Source organism: Callithrix jacchus, chromosome 8, assembly GCF_049354715.1.
Source record: "Callithrix jacchus isolate 240 chromosome 8, calJac240_pri, whole genome shotgun sequence".
In the NCBI taxonomy this organism is placed as follows: Eukaryota; Metazoa; Chordata; class Mammalia; order Primates; family Cebidae; genus Callithrix; species Callithrix jacchus.
This window is the reverse complement of record NC_133509.1, coordinates 63460156-63482569: the sequence shown is the minus strand read 5'-3', so window position 1 is coordinate 63482569 and position 22414 is coordinate 63460156. Positions and strand designations below refer to the sequence as shown.

The 22414-nt window shown below is 32.3% G+C and overlaps 1 long non-coding RNA gene across 1 annotated transcript in view; it reads left to right on the top strand.

Moving 5' to 3' along the window:
• LOC128928795 (uncharacterized) overlaps positions 1–22414 on the top strand; it is a 47770-nt gene that overhangs the window by 15139 nt on the left and 10217 nt on the right. The window contains exons 3-4 of the long non-coding RNA XR_008474367.2: positions 3829–3942; positions 8270–8353. This is a non-coding gene — a long non-coding RNA (uncharacterized LOC128928795). The remainder of the gene's footprint in view (positions 1–3828; positions 3943–8269; positions 8354–22414) is intronic.

The following is a 22414-nucleotide window of genomic DNA, read 5'->3' as shown; positions in this document are numbered from 1 at the left end:
TAGAATTTAGTTAAAAATTGTATATAAATATTAGCTTATTAATTGTAATAATTGTACTATGCAAATGTAAGATCTTAATAATGGGGTCAACTAAATAACAGTTTATGGAACATCTCTGTACTATCCTCATAATTTTCTGCAAATCTGAAAATGTTTAACAATAAATTTTATTAAGAAAATATTACTTAATTCATATAGAATAGAAAAAAGCCTAAGAATAATTTCATAAATTAAATATATTACATCAAAACACCCAAAAAATATAAAAATTATTAAAATTATTATGGGAAATAAACAGTTTCAGAACTAGTCATCTGTATAGAGGTGACAAAAATCTTTCCCATTTGTGTTCTATCTATCAAGATAAATGCAAGAATACATTTTTCTATATATTATTTCTGTCTTTAATTTTACTGTGTGATTTATAATTTTACTATTAGAAGTCTAAAATATTGTTTCAAATAACATTTATCTTTATTTTAAAATTATTACATATTCATTGTAGAACATTTTGAAAGTATCAAAAAGTATAAAGAAAAAATAACAATAATTCACAATTGCACCAATCAGAGATAACAAGTTTTTAAGGTTTTAGTACTTTATTTTTTAGCCATAATATTTTATTTTACTAAAATATTTAAAATGTTATATAGAATAAGTATTTCTATATTAATAGATAGCATTTAAAAGATTATTAAACCTAATTTAGTGAGTGTGTATGTGCCCTAGAGTTTGAGTACACTGTACCACTGGGCATATATTTTTGGAAAATGCAAATAAATTTACATATAATAAGATTAGTGAAAAGCTGTCATATAAATTATACCTACATAATGACATTTTGACTGAATGCATTTGCTAGTATATCAAATAAAATAAATCAAATAAAATAAAGCAATTGAGTATCAAAAGCATCCTAACATTCTAGACATAGAATCACTTTGACTGAAAATCATTTTCACTTGTAAGGGAATCATTTATTCAATAAATATTTGCAAATCTATTATATGCAGGCATTATTCTAGGCCCTGTATACAACAGCTAACCAAAGTGACACAGCTCCTGACTTCACAAAACCTACACTCTAGTGCAGTCAGGGGGAGGTAACTTGAATGTTTGTGAGTAATATCATATAGTAATAAATGCTACTGAGAAAAATAAAGAGAGAAGTAGGATAGGGAATGAGTATGCATGGCCAAGTCAGAAGAATTGCTTTCTGATCATAGGATTCTGGGTGGTTAGATTTTCAGAATCTAGGACAGACCAGAGTATTTTATAATTACAGAGGAAACAACAAAATGATCAGCACAAAATCAGGTTGGAAGTTTTGCAGGGTGGTAGTATGGAGGTCTTTTCATGAATGCCATAAATTTAAGAGCCTCTTTTAACTTCTGTCCTGGTGACATGAAGGAGGGTAAAATAAACCGTTGTGAAATATGTCAGAGCATTCTGTTTTTCTTAACAAGGAATGACCTCAGGAAATTTTTTTTTCCCTTTTAATCAGAGCCTTACCTGTTGGGGTTATGTCAGGACCTCACTGACATTGGGGATGGGAGATACCCAGTGTCATCCTCCTCTAGCAGTTCTCTTCCAATTAAGTAGGGTGAGGGTAAATTAAGAAGCATTTGGGAATTTCACAGCCCGGAGGCACAGGCAGGCTTATTAAGAGATTAAAACTTAATCATAAGACTACAGAGTCTATATGACTTTCACTACATTACTAAAAGCAAATTTATCATGATTTCTTTTACTCAGTACATCATGCTAACCTTTCAAAAAAAAAATACAAGCAGACCAATAGACAAAACAACACAGTTTATAACAACTGAATAAAATATCAGGAGCAGAATCAGATGTGATAGGAATCTATTGGAATTGTCAGACCAATTATTAGACCAGCATTTTTTTTAACTGTAATAAATATGCTAGGAGATTTAATGAAAAAGTAGACAATGTGAAAGAAGAGATGAACGATATAAGCATAGAGATAGAAATTCTGAGAAGGGGAGGGCCAGTGGGAGGGGGAGGTGGGGAAAGATAGCCTGGGGAGAAATGCCAAATGTGGGTGAAGGGGAGAAGAAAAGCAAAGCACACTGCCATGTGTGTACCTACGCAACTGTCTTGCATGCTCTGCTCATGTACCCCAAAACCTATAATCCAATAAAAAATTAAAAAAAAAATCAAATTCAAAAAAAAAAAAAAATTAAAAATGCTAGAGATAAGAAATGTTACAACAGAAACGAAGAATGCCTTTCGATGGAAACATGTCTTTGATGGGAAAAAAATCTCTGAGTTTTAGGTGATGACAATAAAAACTCCCAATTCTACAAAGCAAAGAAAAACAGACTGGAGAAAATAATATATGAGAACAGAATGTTGAAGAGCTGTGGGACAACTGCTACAGATTTAACATAAGTTTAATACTAATAACAGAAGGAAAAGAAAGAAAAAAAGGAACAGAAGCAATCATAGAAGCAATAATGATTGAGAATCTTTCCAAATTAATATCAGATGCCAAACCACAGATCCAGAAAGTGAAGAGAACATTAAGCTGAACAAATGACAAAAAAACTACACCTACATAAATAATATTTAAACTTCAGGAAATAAAATATAAAGAAAAAATACTGAAAAAAAGTAAGGAAGGAAAAAAGCATCTTACCTATGTAGGAGCAAAGATAAGAATTGCCTGCTTTACAAGAGCTTCTGAAAGAAGCATTACACACAGAAAGAAACAACCAGTATTAGCCTTTCTAAAAATATACCAAAAAGTAAAGGGCACCAACATAAAGAAGAATTTACATCAACAAATGGATACAACAGCCAGTTAACATCAAATGGCAGTAACCCTAAATTTAAATCGACTAAATCCCCCAATCAAAAGACACAGCCAAAACCCAATGGCATGTTACATCCAGACCTGTTTCACATGCAAGGATACACAAAGACCCAAAACAAAGGAATGGAGAAAGATTTATCAACCAAATGGAGAGCAAAAATAAACAAACAAACAAACAAACAAACAGATAAATAAAAAGCAGGAGTTGCAATTCTCATATTGGATAAAATAGATTTTAAAGCAACAAAGATATAGTGGTAAAAGGATCAATACAACAACAAGAGTTAACGATCCTAACACCCAGATACATAGAGACTTAGACTCAATGAGACAGAAAATTAATAAGGATATCAAGGACTCTAACTCAGATCCGGAATAAGTAAACTTAATAAATATTTATAGAGCTCTCCACTTCAAATACACAAAATATACATTCTTGTCAATACCACATCACACCTACTCATAGGTTTAAATGAAACATTCATTGGCCATTATTAATACCCATTCTTTTTTCAGAATAAAGCAATATTTCCATTCACCTTCCCTCTTTCTCTTCCTCTTTCTTCCTCTCCTTTACTCATTTTTTTTTCTTTCTTTACTTCTCTCAAAAAAAAAAAAGAAAAAAAATCAACTTATAAACCTCTAGATCCAGGTTGGCAATGTCTCTCTCATTGCTTGATTTCCTTCATTCCCTTCCCTTCCTCCTTTCCCTCCCTCCCTCCCTCCCTTCCTTCCTTCATCCCTTTCTTTCTCCCTCCCTCCCTCCCTTCCTGCCTTCCTCCCTTCCTCCTTCCCTCCCTTCTTCCCCCCAAAAAATAAAAAAAGAATTGCATCCAATCTCTCCTCAGAAACAATATAAGCAATAAGAGAGTAGAGTGACATGTTAAAAAAATATAAACCAATCTAGAATTCTGACCTTGTGAAATTATTCTTGAAAGCGAAGGAGAAATACATAAAAATGAATTGAGACTTTTTTTTGTTTTGGCCAGTAGACTTGCTATACCAGAAAAGTCAAAAGAAGTTCTTCAGAGAGAAGAAATATGATACATATCAGAAACTTGGGACTACATAAAGAAAGAGCATTGGAAAAAAACTAAGTGAAGGTAAACTTTTCATAAATTTGTTTTTTAAGTTATTAATTAACTGAACAAATAGCAGTTTGTTCATAAAAACAGAAAGTAATGTATTTGATTGTGTATGTTTATGTGTATATATATATATATGTATATATATGCTTATGTATAAGGGAAATAAAAGATAACAATGATAGAAAGACTTAGAAAAAGGAATTAGGATTTTCTTTTTATCATATGGTACTTGTCCTACAAGTGTTTCATAGTGCTATTTGAAAGTAAAATTAGATTAGTTAGACATGTCTATGGTAAGTAAACTTTAGGACAGCTACTAAAACAAGTAAAAAAGAAATTATAGTTATATTTTAAGAATGGAGAGAAAATAAAATCAAATAAAATGTTCAATTAACCCTATAAAGGAAAGAAAAAGTATAGAAGACAAAAATAAAAACAAAGACAATAAATACAGAAAACAGAAACAAATATAGTAGGTATTAATCAAACTATATAAATAGTTACTTTAAAAATCAGGAGTCTAAATACATCAGTTAAAAGACTAAGATAGTAATAGTGTATCAAAAATCAAGACCTAACATAGATTGCCAAAAAAGAACTCATTATAAATATAAAGATTCATATACATTAAAAGTAAAGGGAAGGAGAAAGATATACCATGCGAACACTAATCAAAAGAAAGTTAGAATAGTTATATTAATTTTAGATAGAGCAGACTTTAGAGCAAGGAAAGGTATCAGGGATAAATAAGGGCATTAAATAATGATAAAGGGAAAAATACTCCAAGAAAACATAACAGTCCTTAGTGTGTACGTGACTAGTAATGGCGTGTCAAAACACAGGAAGAAAGAACAGATAAAACATCAAGGAGAAATAGTTGAATACACTAGTATAGTAGGAAATTTTAACACATATCTATTATAAATCTATCAATGGACAAATCAATCGAGCAGAAAATCAATAAAGATATACTTGAATTTAACAACACCATCAATCAACTAGACATAAATAACATCTATAGAGTTTTTCACTCAACAACAGCAGAGTACACACTCTTCTCAAGAGTATATGAAACATTCACCAAGATAAACCACATTCTGAGCCATAAAACATGTATTAACAAATTTTGAAGAACAAGAATTATGCAATGTCTGCTCTGAGACCACGGTGGAATCAAACTAAAAATAGATTACAGAAATAAAGCTGGAAAATCCCAAAATATTTGGATACTAAATAAGGCATTTCTAAATAATAATTGGCTCAAAAAAAATCTCAAGATAATTACAGCATATTTTAAAGTAAATTAAAATAAAAATGCAACTCATCAAAATGTGTGGAATGTAGAAAAAGCAGCACTTGGAGGCAAATTTATAGCATAGAATGTGTATAATAGAAAAGAAGAAAGATTTAATGTCAATATCTAAGCTTCCACCTTAAAATATTAAGAAAAAAGAGCAAATTAAATCCAAAGTGAGCAAGAGAAAGGAAACAAAAATCAGAGCAATAATCAATAAAATCGCAGATAGGAAATCAGTAGAAAAAAGTCAGTGAGACCGAAAACTGACTCTTTGACAAGATCAATAATATTGATAAGCCTCGAGCCAGGTTGCTTATGGAAAAAAGAGAAAAGACACAAAATGGTACTAAGGTAATTGTATCACCTTAGATACAATTGATATTAAAAAGGTAATCAAGTCATATTATGGACAATTCTATGCCCATAAATTTGATAACTTAAATAAAATGAACAAATTTCTTAAAAGATATACCTGCCAAAGTTCACAAAGTGAAAATTAGACAATATAAAGTGTCTTGTACCTATTTAAAAAGCAGAATCCATAATTAGTATTCCTACAAAACAGAAAGCACCAATCGCAGTTGGGTTTACTGTTGAATTATACCAAACATTTGGAAAAAAAATTAAGCAAATTCTCTACAATTTATTCCAGAAGGTGTAAGCAAAGGGAATACTTACAAACTAATTCCATAAGGCCAAAATTGCCTGAACACCAAAAGCAGACAAAGGCATTATGAGTAAAGAAAACTTTAGATCAATATCTCTCATGAACATAGATGTAAAAATCCTCAAAATACATTAGCAAATCCAATGCAATATATTTAAAAAGAATTGCACACCATGACCAAGTGGGACTTATTCAAGTATGCAAAGCTTATTCAGCTTTTGAAAATCAGTTAATGTAATCAATTACATCAAAAACTAAAGAATAAAAATCATGTGGTCATATTAATAATTTCAAAAAGTCATCTGACAAAAATTCAACTTCCATTAATGTTAAGATCTCTTGGAAAGCTAGGAATAGAGAGAACTTCCTTACTTGATTTTAAAAATGCATATAGAAAAATATACAGCTAACATAATACTTAATAGTAAGAAACTCAAGGCTTTCCCACTTAGGTAAGCAACACAACAAGACATCACCTCTCACCACTGCTTTTCAACATTATAGTGGAAGTCCTAATTATTGCAATAAGATGAAAAGAAAAGAAAAAAGTGCACAGAAAAAGAAAGAAGAAGCAAAACTGTCTTTGTTTGCAAATGACATGATTGCCTATGTAGAATTCTTTTTTTAAATGACAAAAAGTTTCTTGGAACAAATAAACAATTTTATCAAAGGTGCATGATAAAAGTTTAGTACATAAAAGTCAATCACTTTTATATACCAGTAATAAAAAGTGAACTTTATAATTTAAAACACACTACCATTTAGATTATCACTAAAAAGTGAAATGCGTAAGTATAAACCTAACAAAATATGTGCAAGACCTCTATGAAATAAAACCAAAACACAGATGAACAATACAACAAAACATCTAAATAAATGAAGAGACAGTCCATGTCCATGGACAGGAAGGCTACCTATAGTCACAATGTCAGTTCTTCCCAACCTGATCTGTAGATGCAATGCAATCCCAGCACAATCTCACTAAGTTTTTTCTGATATTGACAAACTGTTCTTAAAGTTTATATTAAAAGGCAAAAGACCCAGAATAATTAACTCAATATTGAAGAGGAAGAACAAAGTCAGAGAACTAACACTCTGGTGACACAATACTTGCTACACTAATTAAGACAGTGTCATAGGTGAAAGAATATACAAATAGATCAATGTAACAGAACAGAGCTCAGAAATAGACCCATATTAATATAGTCAACTAATATTTAACAGAGGATCAAAGGAAACACAATCAGGCAAAGATGGACATTTCAACAAACAGGGGTGGAACAACTAAACATGCACATGCAAAAAAAATCTAGATATGGATCTTAAATCCTTTGCAAAAATTAGCTCAGAATGAATCATAGACCCAAATGTAAAATGCAAAACTACAAAACTAAAATTCAAAACTTCTGCTCTATGAAATCTAATATGAAGAGAATAAGCCAAACTAAAGACTTGGAGAAAAATGTTTGCAAAAGACAAATCTGATAAATATCTGTTATCCAAAATATACTAAGAACACTGAAAACTCAACAATAAGAAAATAACCTGAATAAAATTGGACAAAAGTCTTGAACAAATTCTCACCAAAGAAGATATGCAGATGGCAAGTAACCACATGAAAAGATGTTTGACATCATATTTAAACAACAATGCCACCATACACTTATTAGGATGACCAAAATCTAAAACACTGACAATACCAAAGGTTAGTGAGGATATAGAGCAAAAAAATTCTCAGTTATGGCTAATGAGAATTCAATGTAACTTTGAAGACAGTTTGGCAGTTTCCCACAAAACAAATCAGACTCTTACCATACAATCCAGCAATGGTGCTCCTTGATATTTACCTAACGAATGAAACTTTATTTTAACACAAAAGCCTGCACATGCATGTTTTTTAAAGCTTTACTCATAATTGTCAAAACTTGAAAGCAACAAAGATGTCCTTTACTAGGTGAATGGATAAATAAACTGTAGTGGATTCAGATAATGGAATATTTCTCAGTGCTTAAAAAAAATTATCATGCCATGAAAAAGCATGGAGGGAACTTAAATATATATTATTCCAGGTCTTTGCTATTGTAAACAGTGCTGCAATGAACATTCGTGTACATGTGTCCTTATAGTAGAACGATTTATAGTCTTTTGGATATATACCCAGTAATGGGATTGCTGGGTCAAATGGAATTTCTATTTCTAAGGCCTTGAGGAATCGCCACACTGTCTTCCACAATGGTTGAACTAATTTACACTCCCACCAACAGTGTAAAAGTGTTCCTTATGCCCATTGATAATAGACTGGATTGGAAAAATGTGGCACATATACACCATGGAATATTATGCAGCAATCAGAAATGATGAGTTCGTGTCGTTTGTAGGGACATGGATGAATCTGGAGAACATCATCCTCAGCAAACTGACACAAGAACAGAAAATGAAACACCGCATATTCTCACTCATAGGTGGGTGATGAAAAATGAGAACACATGGACACAGAAAGGGGAGTACTAAACACTGGGGTCTATTGGGGGGAAAAGGGGAGGGCCAGTGGGAGGGGGAGGTGGGGAGGGATAGCCTGGGGAGAAATGCCAAATGTGGGTGAAGGGGAGAAGAAAAGCAAAGCACACTGTCATGTGTGTACCTACGCAACTGTCTTGCATGCTCTGCTCATGTACCCCAAAACCTATAATCCAATAAAAAATTAAAAAAAAAAAAAGAAATTGTGATAGATAGATAGATAGATAGATAGATAGATAGATAGATAGATATCATGGAATAGTACTCGGCCATAAAAAGGAATAGAATAATGGCATTCCCAGAAACCTGGATGGAACTGGAGATCATTATTCTAAGCGAAGTAACTCAGGAATGGAAAACCAAAAAATCATATGTTCTCACCCATAAGTGAGAGCTAAGCTATGAGAATGCAAAGGAATAAGAATGATGCAATGGACTTTGGGGACTCCGGGAAAGGATGCAAGGTGGGTGAAGGATAAAAGACTACACAGTGAGTACAGTGTACTCTGCTCAGGTGATGGGTGCACCAAACTCTCAGAAGTCACCACTAAAGAACTTATTCATGTAACCAAATACAACCTATTCCTTAAAAACCTATTCAATAATCCATCATTCAATAAAAGAGCAATAAATGAAAAAATATATATATATATATTATTAAGTGAAAGAAGTCAGTCTTAAAAGACTAACATACTGTATAATCCAAACTGTATGCCATTCTGGAAAAGGAAAAACTATGGAGACAGTAAACATAAAAGTGGTTGTCAGGGTTTAGGGGAGAGGTAGGGATGAATAGGCAAAGCATGGAAGATTTTTAGAGCAGTAAAACTATTCCGTATGTAACTGCAATGGTAAATACATGTTATTATATATTTGTCAAAACTAGAATGTATAGCACCAAGAGGAAACCCTCATACAAACTATGAACTTTGAATGATAAATGTACTACTGTGGTATGGAATGTTGATAGTGTGTGAAAACTCTGTAATTCTCAATTTTTCTCTAACCTAAAACTTCCCTAAAATGTAGTTTATTAGTTAAAAAATTAAATGCTGTGGCCTTTCTAAATAATATTCCTGTGAATGAAAAAAGGGTCAATGAAATAACTTAATTTTTCAGACTTTTAAACATACTTTCCCATAGAACATAAAATTTTATAGATGTTTTCAGTAAACACTATTTACATATGGATTTACAATTGAATTTCCAATTTATATAATAAAAGACAATAGGAAATTGTGAGTTCTTTAAAAAATGAAATTTCTACACCATAAACCAAGATATTTCAGATCATATTAGCAATTGAGATAAAATTGAACCACATGATGAAGTTTGTAAATGTTGGTAATAAATTGAGCAGATTTTAATAAAAATTTAAGTTGACATATGAGATAACATTTGTGATTTATGGTTTAGGTTGGAAATGGTTGGTCATTTTTATTCTGTGGTTTGAACTCAGTGGACTGAAGCAGTATATGATGAGTTGCTTTTAATGTAGTTTTCAGATTTCTAAGCTTTCTAACCTGAGGAGCTATATATGAAACCAGAAGTCATCCTTAAAGCCTTGAAGAAGTTTCTTCCATTCAAAGAAAAGCACATTAAACAATTAACAACAATTTCTACTGGGAGCTTTAAGCAATTTATTTTTCTCTACTTGTTTTCTCATTTTTTCTTCCTATACTGTCATTTACATGATTGCAGCTCTGTTACTTTCTTCTAGGTTAGGGCTGGTTGACCAATGACATAAAAGTGCAGAGCGCTGAGGTGATGGAATCAGGGCAAATGTCATCCTTAGCTACATGTACTCTTATTGATAGAGCAATACACAAACCATTTTCTCTTCTTTCTTCACGTACCACAGTCTGGAAGAATGTAGAAAATGTTCATTTCTTCATTCACTCAACGATTATTTATTGAGCACCTATTATGCGCCCGATCATCTTCTGGAATATAATATTAAGCAAAGGAGGAATCACTTTGCCCTTATGAAGGTTATTATTGGTTGGGAGAGATGAACATTAATCAAATAATCACAAACAATGATAAGGGCTAAGAAGAGGCAGTGTATAAGAGTGCATAATAAGAATTTGGTTTAGGGAAGTCAAATGCTGTCCCTCAGAAAGTGAAAGTTAAGCTGGAGTCAAAGACTAAGTAGAAGTTAGCTACTGGAAGAAGGAAGAAAAGAGGATTCTAGGCAGAAAATATTTAATTAAATATGTTGGCATATGATGAGTTTACTTTAACATATAACGGTACCTAATACAAAACTTGCTTATACAAATGCTACAGCAGACTTTGCATTAAAATGTATTGCAAACTCCAAATTATTAAATTGGCTCATTAGGAAGATGGGATCATCAGTGGGTCTTTATCCTTTTTCTAGATATAGTTGAAATACTTTCATATAATAGAAATATTTTACAAAAAAACCCAAAGTATTTGAATTACCTCTATTGTATTTTACTAAATAGCTGTATGAAACAGGGGTTTCATTATTTAAAAAGTAAGTTTAGAATTCAATACCTTATTTTTAATCAGTGTAAACTTGTTTTTCCAAAAAAAAGGACATTTTAAAAGTCCCATTTATAACATACCATTCTTGGCACAGAGGACAGCCTTATAAGGGCAGGGGGTGCTCTAGCCTCAGAGGAACCTCTCAGCCAGTCAGAATGCTCATTATCAGTCTAATTATCCCCTGATAATTGGCCTGCCTATAAGAATAATAGTCTGGTATGACTTAACTCAGTGCTGACATATTCACAGAATCCTATACGTTGCATTCTAAACTTCTTAACTTTTCCTTAAATATGGGCAGAATCTGGTTTTAGCTGTGAGAATAGTTCATTTGCTCAACATTTAACTTCCCATGAACACTGAAGAACCAGTCTGCTGAGACCAGAGAGCACTCATTGTTGGTACTAAACTTTGCAGTGTCAGCAATAAATCTTGCATAACGTCCAGCTTTCTTATTTTGCCTGTATACAACATTGTCCAAAAATACAAGCCTCCCTTCTTGGACTCTGTGAAATTTACTCACAAGATAATGTCCTTAGAATGGAGTCACTTGGCTTGTTAATGCTTACCAGGATTTCAACACTTCTAGATGGCTGGCTGATGTCCAAATGAGACTAGGGAATGGCCAAGGAGAGAAATAGTGATGGAATGTTTCAGTGGATAGCATATTTGCTTTTGTGTGTTTCTTGAAATAATTATGTTGAATTACATTAATGCTCATGGTATAGTGCTTTAAAGTTTCCAATTTTAAGATTAAAAATGTCCTCATTTTAATGTCTAGTGTTCCTGAAAACTTGTTAGCAGGATGAGGATGTTTGTATTCTTTAGGTCTCTCCTTTTTTAGTTGCATAAATTCATCTGTTTAATAAATAGTTCACACACTGGCCAGAAACCAAGTGGACAAACTGTATTCACTAACCCTTTAATACTTGGCTCCTTTGTATAATGACCCAGCCCATTATTAGATAATGAAAGAGTGTATGAGAAAGTGGAAGATTATTTATGATGGAAACAAAATGAAACTAATGGGACAAGATTTGAAAGCTGTGATGCATGAAAGGTGCTATGCAGGCAGCTCTGGCACCATGACAAACAGATACAAAGACTCAGTGGGAAGCAACAGTGTGAACATGACTATGAAGAAGAAAGAATGGATTTCCTGAATGAATCCTTGCCATCTGGTGTTTGTTTAATACACAATGAAGGTCAAATGGCTACTGATCCTTTTTTCTATAGTCCAGTGACTACAAGAATGAGAGGAATCAATGAGTTTATCGATATGTCTGGAAATGACTCACCATATGATCTGATTGAGTCAATAAAACTCAAGTAACTTGTCATTACTCTTTCAAATGTGGGACTACAATTCTGTATTTATTTTAAAGCCAGTTTGCTGAATCAAATGTGACAGGTACTTTTTTTCTAGATTAATGTAATGAAGCATTTGATTTTATATGTATGCATGCATTATAGGAAAGGTCAGGAGGAAAGTTTCTCATAAAGCTAAATGTTTCTCTAATCTTCAAATAGATCTGTTCATCACTTGTTTCTGTTGAATGGTGGTGTATCAGACAAATCTTTTTTCTTCTACTGTGTCTTTTCTCTATATGAGATTGATTATACAACTATTTTTTATAATTATTCGTAGGGGACATATTAACTTTTGGTGAAATATGTTTGTTTATGCATTCTATGTAAACAGCATAAGCTTCGGGTATGTCACATGTAAGAGGAGCCTATTATTTTATATTATGTTCTTTTTCCTACAGGTTATTTCAATAATGTACTTCCACAGTGTGATCTTGGAACTCTTATCCTCTACTGCTGAAGTTGCAGGGTTTTCTGTTGAGTTCTTTTTTAAAGACTGAAATAAAAGATACTTTTCTCACATTAATATTTCTCAGCTGCCATGAAAACAGGGATAGGAGAAGCCAAAAATAGAGGAGCCAGCTGTGGGAGGCTGCTTTTTTTTTTTTTTTTTCAGGACAACTCGGAAAAGTCTTTCAAATTCATTTCATAAAGAGTGTGTTAATGCAAATACTGTTTTATGTGCCTGCATGCTAGAGTTTAGAAGCCGATATATACTCAGCTGTCACACAGTGAATGTTATCTAACTGTTGTAGAGGTAGTAGAATTATTAAGTTTGTCTCTGTGGTAGATCCATTTAGGATTCTTTACCTTTTCTCTTGAAAAGACTCTCTTTTCTGAAGCTAGCTAATTAAAATAGGAGAGGGGTGATTATGAAAAAAAATCATCTTCTTCCTCAAGTAGACTCAATGTGCTTTATTCTAGGTGTCACACATTTTGCTGTTGTTTTGACTTTTTCCCCTGAGTAACAAGTTTTATATGATCCCCTGACTATGTAAAGCCAAGCAAAGCAAAACCAAACACCATCATTCCAGCCTGCAGAGGCACCATGTTTAATACACTGGCCTCCTTCAGCCTCCTTTTTCTTTACGTAACTTACTACCTAAGTTACGTAAAGAAAAAATTCATTTTTTAAATGTAACAAGGTAATAATGTAAATGTTCATTTTTAAAATGTAACTTAAGGTAATAATGTAAATACAGTTTTATTACTTACTATTTTTGGCATAACATTTTGTCCATAAAACATTATGTCCGTGAAGCCCTTTCTGATCTACTCTTCACTCAAGTAGAATGGTTTTTTCCTTCCTTTATGCCACCACTGTGCTGCGAAGCTATATTCTAACATTTAGAATAGTGTTTTTAACTCTATTAAAAACTCAAGAGGTTTTTAACCTCTAGTACCTTTAGTATATAATTTTTTGTTCATCAGATTTAAGGCTTAGAAAGTCTTACATGTGTTTAGCAACATAAAAAAATAGGCATCTAAGGTTAACCCTTCAGACAACAGTAGATAATCTCCTGACACTTAGAATTGCCTGTCTACTGAAGATGTTAACACAGTGGGTTGATAAGACAAAAATGTTGCAAAATTTGTTTCCTGTACCTGGTGGGAATTTAAATTATACAATGTAGAAATGTCCTTAAAACTTAAGCTACTAATATTCTGTTGGGTTGACAGATTAACTGCTTAATGACTGGCATGCCTAGCCTTGACATATAATGACAGGGAAGTTGTATAATTCATTACTTGATATGAAATGATATTAGCTTTTTGACTTACTGGCCATTATTTAAGGGTCCATATAGATTCACCTGGCCTCAGAGGTCTGTTGGTAGCAAGTGCCATTCATGTAGGTTGACAGGCCAACAGGGCTGTGGATGTTCTGCTTACACTTTGAGGTAACTTAGAAGTAACTGGATTCAGTTGGAGCTTGCAAATTCTGAGTACAGAAATGACTTTCAGGTTAATTGCCTTAGATTTTTATCAAGGTGAAAGGTGCAATAGAAATGTCAAAATGTGATTACTGTTATTATATTTTCTGTTATCAACCAATAGCTTTATTTCTTATGACTCATTTATTCAAAAGTTGACATAAAACTAAGAAGCAGTTCTATATTCAAACTTTAAATGAAGAAAAAGTAAATTTGGGATTTATTCAACATAAATATACTTTATCATATATAATTTTTGTCAGACCTATGAATTTTCACTCTATGGCTATTTTTCCTGCTGTTCTTCTTTGAAACAAAAAATATGTGTATACATATTGTTTTTTAACAGATAAATGTTGGGATTATGCAAATAACTAGTAATTTCAACTATAGGAAATCTATTATGTCTCTACTTGCTTGTCATTTTTTAGGATATGATTCATTAGATTAAAATGTGTTTCTTCATCTATTTTTTACGACACTTTTCCTTTGGTTAGTAGAGGCTGACATTAAAAAATATGCCCAAAAGAAATGACCTTATTTCCAACCATCTTAGCAAAAACAATTGCCTGAATCATTGGATTGTGGCAATTCACTGTGGCCAACAAAAGTCATAATCCCTTAGTCATATTTACTAAAGATATCCCCTTCTCAGAGTTAGCTTCCCATCTTCTTCCACTGCTTTGATAACTAGTATAAACTAAGAACATTTCCTTTTTTTAACTATACTGAAGAGTTCACAGTTTTCCATAACAACCAATTATAAGAGAAAGATAGTTGATTTCTACTCATGATATTAAATTGTCTTACATCTGAGAGATCTATTTCATTAAGCACAACCTGAAGGTTCCTATGGAAGATACCTCAGAAATAGACTTTTTAGATTGTTATATTATTATTAGTATCATTATTATTATTATTTTGCCTCTGGGATACTCTTGAAAGCTTCAAATCCGTGGTTTTGGTTTTGAAAAATTATCTTTGCAATATGACTTTTTTTTTTTTTTAGTTGGAGTTTCACTCTTGTTGCCCAGGGTGGGGTGCAATGGCGCGATCTTGGCTCTCCGCAACCTCCGCCTCATGGGTTCTAGTGATTCTCCTGCCTCAGCCTCCTGAATAGCTGAGATTACAGGCGCATGCCACTATGCCCAGCTATTTCTTTTTTTTGTATTTTTAGTAAAGATGGGGTTTCACCATGTTGGGCAGGCTGGTTGAACTCCTGACCTCAGGTGGTCCACTCGCCTCAGCTTCCCAAAGTGCTGGGATTACAGGCATGAGCCCCCTCAACCAGATGCCATGTAATTTTTGAAGTAATTAATGATAGACTGCAGACAGAGCTGATTAGAATAAGTGTGGTGAACAGTAGACCTGTATGTATGGATAAAGCTAAATATCAACTCAGGATTTTGCATTGAGTAGATACATATTCTCTGCTTCATTTGGAAATTGTAAGGCTCACTTACTCTAGCAACAATAAAGTCTTAATCCATTTTTTAATATATTTTTAGGTGTCAAAAATGGATAAGAGGCACAGTGGTGATGAGGAGTATTTAAACACATTGGGCCTTTAAGAAAATCCTATTAAATTTGCACAATTAAGGCAAAATCAAATTTTCATTATAAATATATGCCTTTTTTTTAAAAAGTAACATTTTATACATTTTAAATAATAATTAACTTTTAAATTTACATAAAAACAGCCTTTCAAAAAAGCTACACATAGCTCAAATATTGTGTCTGTGTGTGCTTGTATTATTGCATTTTATAATATTCTCCTAGGTAGTAATTGAGAACTTACTATGTAATATATCGCTCCTGAAAATCATTTATTCAGCTTTTGGACAGTATCTCCTGAGGGCTTTGTTAAAAGAGATGGTGAATCTTGTTTTAGATTGAGATTGAAACAAATATTATATTTCTTTAAAAATAGAAATACATATATAATATTTCGTATTTTATACATATTTCATATCAGTATCTAAAAGACTATGGCCTTTGTTAGCTTGACTTTGCCCAGCTAGGGTCCAACAAATGGGCAAGCAATGAAACAATGGAATGGAAATTCTAACAGCACAAAGGACTTGAGCAGGAAGATGACCAGAGAGGATCAGGTAATTAACCCCAAGAAGTTGGGTTCAGTGCCTTCATTGGGGGATTAGAGAGGTAAAATAAGGTCATTTCTCTTGTATAGAGGAAGACAGATGGGTCAAGAACTGAGAAACATGGGCAGGGAAAAGAGGAAGAAAGGGCATGGTGCTACTTTTCATTTCCTGCTATGTGACAAAGGTCAAAATGATGGCACTTCCTGAACTTTGAAGAGGTTATCTTCCTTTATTGAGATTAACTTGCCAAAGTCGCATTCACTGAACTTCTTAAAAACAGCAATGAACACTTCAGAATGAACTTCTAAAGCACAAGGATTCTTGACTCCATGCTGAAAAATTTCCAGGAAAACAAAGCATGGAGAGGTGGTCTGGATAATACATTAGACCATAACTATACTAAGCAATGTGGTCTATTTACAGACAAATTGTGAGTCTTTGTCTCTCAAAATAGGTGTCAAAAGACAACCATTAACACACACACAAAAACAATATTTTCTCAGACAAATATAACAATATTTATTCTAATATCTATAAACTTAGTAAGATATGATATTTTTTTTCTATTTGTTGTAACTCCTTTATGTACAATGCCATAAATGTTATTTATTTATTTTAATCACAGGTTTAGAGAGTCCAAGTATTTTCTTATAATAAGTAACTTAGTTTTTCTAGAGTCCCAAATAAGAATGGAATCCAAATTAGGAGTGTGTATTAAGAAGAGTAGTCTACCTGACTTAAAGATCAACTCCCATTTTATCCTGACCATCATTTCACTTTGTCTTTAAAGCCTTATTTGAGTCTTATGAAAATCTAGCCATTGAGAAACTTGCAAATTTTCTGAGCTCCCATCAGGTATTTTTGTGGTTTTATTGTTTAATTTTGCCTTACAGTTTTGCCTTTTAATTTTGCCTTACAGTTAAAGAAATAGCTATCTATTCTCTCTGTCTCTCTCTGTGTGTCTCTCTCTTATTCCCTCTCTGTATTATTTATCTACCTACCTATGTACCTACATATCTAACTATATCTACCTATAACACTTTCTACTTCACAATACTGACAGAGGTTTGTAGTTTCTAATTTGAATAAAAAGAAATCGATGAGGTCTGTATGATGCTCAGTGACAAATCTAAGTGTTTATATGACTTGTTTGGACAGGTATAACTTTTTATAAATGCTAACACATTGTGATTTCTTTTTTTGGGGGGGGTTTGTTATATTGTAGCATTATTTACTCAGATCCCAAGAATTAGCTAACTGTGCTTGTAAAAAAAATTTTTAAAATTTTGGAAATTCACATAATTGAAGAAAATACTTTCTCTCACCAAATTGGAATGGAAAACAAGTTTAGAAATTGTACACATCTTTGAATTTCAGTGACATCAACAGTTACAAATCAGGTTTCTTCCCTGCCTTGTTTGGGATGTATGCAAACTGAGTTAATATAGTTCATCATTTTTCACTCAGAGAAATTTTATGACTTCATTTTTAGAAATGAACTCAAATGCAATTCTCCCTTGATTGAATGACTAAGGCAGTGACTTTACCATGGTATATTGTGGAGGAGAAAAAAATATCGATGAGTCACAGAAGGTTTTGATGAAAGCACAGATTTTATTCCACTTAGTGACTCATTTGTGACTTTTCTTTCTCTTTGCTTACTTTAAGTGTTTCAATCCCCCTCACTCAAAGCAAGGAGATCAGGGGCTGAAAGACTATAAATTTCTTCTTTCTCTGCTATAGAAAAGGCAAGGAGTTAAAGATCCCATGAGGGAGGTTGTTCCAAAGAGGAAGTTAGAGGTTGATCTAGTTTTCCTTTCTTTAACTAATGAAGCTAAGGTAATTATTAAATTTCAACTCAGACTTGATTCCTAAGATATATTGATTGTGGTAAAATCAGAGCACTGATTCTCTGTTTCTACTAATATTCTTGAGGTAATTACTGAGCTTGTTTCTGTGTGCAGACCAACCTTCCTTTTCTTCTTCAAGGAATTCTGGTAGTCTGCCTCATTGGCAACTCCGGTTGGCTGGCTAGTGTTTAGCTGAAGCACTAGTCTGGGTGAGAGAATGGTGATGGTGGAGAATGATTTATAATAATCTTATTCAGATCAATGAATAGTGTTCTGCTATTTTGACACTCTTGCCATATTTTGAAAAACGTATTGTCTATCCCACAATAAATGGTCTACTTTTTTTTCCAGTAAGATTTCACCTATTAACAAATGATACATAAAATGCTGTTTTTCTATTCTGAGAAATAAGAGCTTAAGCAACTAGGGTAGGCATTTTTTTTTCTGGTTTTATGTCACATGGCATGATATAAAATGAAAATATTGCATTTAAGAATGTCAGGGGGGAAATGTACTTGGCAAGCACTAAGATTCTTCTGAGGATTGTGAAGCTGTCTTTTGCATTACAGATAATATATAAACAGGAAGAAGATAAAATTGCTCCTGCTTAGTTGTCAGATCATGCTAACAATTACAAAACATTCTAACCTGGCAAAGTCAAATATGTGGATCTAAAACTCATAATTTCTTCATTCAATCATGTAACAAATATACTGAATACCTTCTGTTTTATATGAATCAAATATTATTTGGGAATATATATATATACATATACATATATATATTTAAAAGCAGATAGGCAAAGTTAATAATATTCTTTGAGGTCAGATATGTTTTTAAAAAACAAATGCAAAACTGTGACTTTAAAAAGTAAGTTTTATTTATATTTGCTACATAGTGGTGTTTCCTAATTATAATCACTGCTTATAGCTTATCAAATCTCACCAAATTACAAAGTTTTGAGTGGCATAGAAAGTAGCTTCTAGTAATACGCACAGACATATGCAAATCAACTAAGCCCAACTGTATGCTAATTGGCTAACACACCTCTCATTTAACCAACAGTGAGCTATTCCACAACTATCTGGAAATCAAATGGGTGACTGTGTAGGTGTAAATGCGTCTCTAAATTAATTTTCCAATAATAGACAATCTCTAACAAACAGAAACTTGAAAAAATAAACAAGCATAAGGGCAGAAGGATATTTTGTGTGTGATTTTAATAAGTACGATGTTTTTTTGTGTTTAGATGCTGTGGAATTTCATCAACCACACACAACATAATAAAAGTAAACTTTGACTAAGGTTTTCTATACACAACGAGCATTTGGTGTCACTACAAATAATTCATTCTCTTCTTAATTATTAACCACCCTGTTAAATAAGGCCAAAACAACTACTGTATGTTCTATTAAAAAGCAAATTTTTTTCCCAGAGTCACTATCAATTACAAGAGTATGTCATATATTTATTCATATATGTTTACGAGATTTGTGCCTATACACACAAATATATTTTTGTAAAGTTTTTTTTAGAGTAACACACAATTTCCATGAATAGAAAATAAATTATTGGAACACATTAATATAAACAAGAATCAGTGATATTGTGATTTGCCCATACTAATATCTGTACTATATTCATAGAATTATAAAGCTTGAAAGGCTTCTTAGAGGTGTTTTAATAAAATCTCTCTAAATATTAGACAACAAAATTGTAATTAAGCAACTTGTCGACTGTTATGTAATTAGTTATATGTAGATTTCAACTTTGGTGGTTTTTAAAATCTTTCTATGGCATATAAAACATTCAAATGGCATTAGAAACAAATTTCTGATGCTAAAATCCAATGCTGTTTCCAAGATTAGACATTAATATTGCACTAGATACAACTGACAAAGCCATAGACTTCTCTCCATTTTTTTTCCAAATTTGTCCATAAGTTTCATCCTCAGAGTAGCATAGATTTAAGAGAATTCATAGCTGCATAAATCATATGTCCTCATGGTTTATTTGTTATATGAAATAATAAAATTTTACTTCAAAAGACATAATAATGAAAATACATGATATATAATGTAAATTATAATATATAATAAAAATACATGATATATATAATTATATATAATGGAAACAGCAAATACATGATATATAATGAAAACAGCAATCACAAATTATAGATATAAAATGTAAATTTTCTCTTTGTATTGAACTTCACATAATATTCTTACACTTTCATGTTTTAATCCACATAGCAGAATCCAAAGAGAGTATCAAAATAACATTGTAAATGTAAATTGTTGAAACTGAGTAGCAAAAAAAAAAATCCATTTTACTGGAGTTAACATTAAGAATTTCATCTCTTTTCCTTTATTTATAATTTTGATCACGTCTTTATAAGTTTTTGTGCTGATTAATTTAGCAAATCTAACTTCTTACCCGGACTGCCTTAGAAATCACCACCATGCTGTTGCAGACATTAACGTTACTGATACTCATTTCATTAATATGTACTCAGTCACATATAAGCTCATGGAGATACCAATATTAAGAATAAGCACGGTAAGAAATGTGGGCCTTTGTTAAACAGTATGATAAAATTCTCTTCCTTTAGGTCCATTACAGACGTATACCTGGTACATCAAAAATGCTTGTAACAATAATTAACACTTATTGGTGCCTATATCATACAACGTGAAAGCATCAAGTGATTTTTAAATGACACTTGCATTGTGACAAGTGGACTGAAGAACGTATTTACTGAAATTGCTTAAATATCAAGGGCAAACTGGTTGGCAGATGACACAACAGATGTTAATTCCAGTCCTCTCTTCTCCTTTCCAACCCAGAATTTTCATAGCAATTGGAGGTCTGAGGGTGCTGTAGTTCAATCAGTAGTTATACCGTTTCTAGCAGTTAAACATGAATTATTTCTTATAACAGAAGTAGCTTTTTAATAAGAATTTTAAGAACATGAATATTTATTCAAATATATATTGGAAATAATGTTTCTTTGAGGGGGTTTGTGAGGATCCCATAAATTTTGACACTGCTTAATATATTGGCTTAAGTATAAAATATTGGCACTTTAAGTGGCATTCTCAGGTTAAGTCTAAAAACACAGTCTCTTTGCTTATACAATCACCTTTAAAAGAGGGTAATTAGTGACCAGTGGCTAAGAAGACCTCTGTCTTGAGAGGTTATGCCTAAGCCTCTTGAAGATTCTCCATGTAAACAAGTTGGATGGCATCACTCATTATCCCTTCTTTGTTTACTTGGAAAAAGATTCAAACTATTTAATGAGAGGATTACACCTACTTCAACTCTATTGAAAAAGATTAATTGATATTTTCCTGTTGGAGGTTTCACTGCTTGCATTTGGCTTTCACTCCCCTATTGTTGTGATGCTGTGACCAACAAAGCCGAGTTCCTAAAGGTTATCCAAATTTCACAGCTCAGCATTAGTCAAACTACTCATGGCTTTTCCTTGACTCATTAATGTTGACTTCCAAGGACTGTTAACTTGTTGTTCCAAGAGATTATGTTTTAAACTTTACTTGTCTGAACAGAAAATTTTGTGACTAGAATCTGGATATTTTGGAAAATTCTGCTAGCTATATTATAGATAAAGTGGAGCACCTACTCAAAATGGAATGTTAAAACGTAGAGCCAAATTTCCGTGAAAACCTAAAAATAATGTCATTTTTCCATCCTAATATATTTAAAAGATTTTGAAACATAACTGCATATCTTACCGTCTTCATGGGAACGCTACATAAAAAACAAGACCCCCAACATTTTGAGATGCAATTCTGTGATAGAAATCTTTACAAAATTTTTCCCCAAAAAATGTGTGTATTATGGACATATGGCTGCATATTTGGATAACACCATTTGCATTTTTCAAACTTGCATTTTTTTAAGCACTAGCTTGGCTTTTGCTGTCAGAATGGCAAACTGCTAGTGTATTCATCTAAAATTCCTAGTTTAACTCTTTGTCACTTTAACATTTTATGTAATGCTAATATGTTCACCTTTTCTTAAAAAAGTAACCTAATATGTTGGAGGCAGTAAAATAAGAAAGACTTTTCAAACCATAAAGTTTAATAATAGGAGGAGTCACATCATAGTGTGAAAAAAAGGATAGTGTCAAAATCTGATCTTAGAAAAAAATGTTTTTGAAAATTACTGGGAGAAAAAATAGCGTGTTAAAATGATTTTACTTCGGATTAATTCCC